Here is a 2,919-nt window from a genome sequence, read left to right as displayed (position 1 = left end):
ACAATTGACACGGTACCGACACTCAGAACATGGGGTATTTCTGCCTCCATGGTATTTTTGCTTGAGATTGGCACAGTTACAACTGGTTGGACAAGTGGTAGTTCTTCACTCATGACTCTTTAGTTTAGAATAGGCCCAGTATTTTCTTGCTGAACAATGGGTGGTATTTCTTCCCCCTTACTCTCAGAAATATTTATATGCCCCATAGTAGGTTTCATCTCAGAACGTGGGGATGAGTTCATGAGACGTCAAGATCTTCTGACAAACACATCCATAGCCCTTGTGTTGCTCTTCTTCGCCGATAAGCCTTTGGACGTCAAATACACATTATTACCAGCATTCACAGCTTCAGAAGTGTTTGCACTCATTGAAAGTTGTTTCGACCATCCTTTTCCGAACCATTCGTTTCCGCTCTGAAAGAAACCAAAAACAACATAAATAAGGGAGGGAGGCTTGGAATGTTTTTTACGGTTTAGGGTTTAGGAGTTGGGGGTTTATGGGTTGAGGGGTTGGGGGTTGAGGGTTTGACTTTTGGGGTTTGGGGTTAGGTTTAGGGGTTTAGGGTTTTCGTTTTTTTTAGGGTTTATGGATTCGGGTTTGGGGTTTAGCTTTAGTTTTTTAGGGTTTCGGGGTTGGGGGGTTACGGGTTTGGGGTTAAGGGTTTAGGGTTTTTTTATTTTAATTTTAGTGCATTCATATTAAAAATGAAACACAAAAGACGGGATACTTCAGATATACTAGAAAAAAAAATTCAGTTGTTATTTTACAAGCAAGAGGTTTTATAGAATTTGTTTTGTAGAATCTGAACAAGCCACAATCAAGCGTGCGGCTTCGTCACTTAATAGCACTAGGCGTCAATATCAAGAGACTGCATTTTTATTTTTGTATATGCGCGTAACTTCTTTGGCTCCGGAGTTGGTGTCTCATGACCAATAACAGCAAGGGAGTTGCACGACTTTGAGAGGCGTGCTTCATACGAGGTGATAGTATTCGAGTACAAAACTACTTCCTTTGAGGCACACATTATCTTCTCATACGCTTCAATTTTTCCAAGCGCAAATTACAACATCCGGGATAGATGAAAATTTTCTTCCATCAAGCCCTCCATCTTCTTCTGTGAACCGATGTATAGGCTTTTGTAGTTTAAATCAGTGACTGAGTCCTCGTTCAATGCCTTATTAACCTCTTTATTCAGTCTTAGACAAGAATTCGTCAAATACTTTAATCAGTAATTCAAATTTATCTTCCAATTTTTTTTTCATTCACAATTGACACGGTACAGACACTCAGAACATGGGGTATTTCTGTCTCCATGGTATTTTTGCTTGAGATTGGCGCAGTCACAATTGGTTGGAAAAGTGGTAGTTCTTTACTCAGGACTCTTTAGTTTAGAATAGGCCCGGTATTTGCTTGCTGAACAATGGGTGGTATTTCTTCCCCCTTACTCTAAGAAATATTTATATGCCCCATAGTAGGTTTCATCTCAGAACGTGGGGATGAGTTCATGAGACGTCAAGATCTTCTGACAACCACATCCATAGCCCATGTGTTGCTCTTCTTTGCCGATAAGCCGTTGGACGTCAAATGCACGTTATACCAGCATTCACAGCTTCGGAAGTGTTTGCACTCATTGAAAGTCGTTTCGACCATCCTTTTCGGACCCATTCGTTTCCCCTCTGAAAGAAACCAAAAAAAACATAAATAAGGGAGGGAGGCTTGTTCTCTTTTTTACGGTTTAGGGTTTAGGAGTTGGGGGTTGGGGGTTTAGGGCTTGATGGATTCGGGTTGGGGGTTGAGGGTTTGAGGTTTGGGGTTTGGGGTTAGGTTTAGGGGTTTTGGGTTTGGGGTCTAGGGTGTTGGGGGTTTTGGGTTTGGGGTTTATGTTTTTTTTTTAATTTTAATTTTAATGCATTCATATTAGAAATGAAACACAAAAGACCGTATACTTCAGACATACTAGAAAAAAATAATTCAGTTGTTATTTTACAAGCAAGAGGTTATAGAATTTGTTTTGAAGAATCTGAACAAGCCACAATCAAGCGTGCGGTTTCTCCCTTAACAGAACTACACGTCAATATCAATAGAATGCATTTTTTTTTGTATGTGCGCGTGCGTTTCTTTGGCTCCGAAGATGGTGTCTCATGACCAATAACAGCAAGGGAGTTGCACGACTTTGAGAGGCGTGCTTTTGACGAGGTGATGGATTTGAGAACAAAACTACTTCCTTTGAGGCACACATAATACCAGTCATCTTCTCATACGCTTCAGTTTTTCCAAGCGCAAATTACAACTTCCGGGATAGATGAAAATTTTCTTCCATCAAGCCCTCCATCTTCTTCTGTGAACTGATGTATAGGCTTTTATAGTTTAATTCAGTGACTGAGTCCTCGTTCAATGCCGTATTAACCTCTTTATCAGTCTTAGACATGAATTCGTCAAATACTTTAATCAGAAATTAAAATTTTTATCTGCCAATTTTTTTTCATTCACAATTGACACGGTACCGAAACTCAGAACATGGGGTATTTCTGCCTCCATGGTATTTTTGCTTGAGATTGGCACAGTTACAATTGGTTGGACAAGTGGTAGTTCTTCACTCATGACTCTTTAGTTTAGAATAGGCCCAGTATTTTCTTGCTGAACAATGGGTGGTATTTCTTCCCCCTTACTCTCAGAAATATTTATATGCCCCATAGTAGGTTTCTTCTCAGAACGTGGGGATGAGTTCATGAGACGTCAAGATCTTCTGACAACCACATCCATAGCCCGTGTGTTGCTCTTCTTCGCCGATAAGCCGTTGGACGTCAAATGCACGTTATTACCAGCATTCACAGCTTCGGAAGTGTTTGCACTCATTGAAAGTTGTTTCGACCATCCTTTTCGGACCCATTCGTTTCCCCTATGAAAGAAACCAAAAAC

Source organism: Primulina eburnea, chromosome 16 (assembly GCF_022965805.1).
Source record: "Primulina eburnea isolate SZY01 chromosome 16, ASM2296580v1, whole genome shotgun sequence".
NCBI classification, from domain to species: Eukaryota; Viridiplantae; Streptophyta; class Magnoliopsida; order Lamiales; family Gesneriaceae; genus Primulina; species Primulina eburnea.
This window is presented reverse-complemented; position numbering follows the sequence as displayed.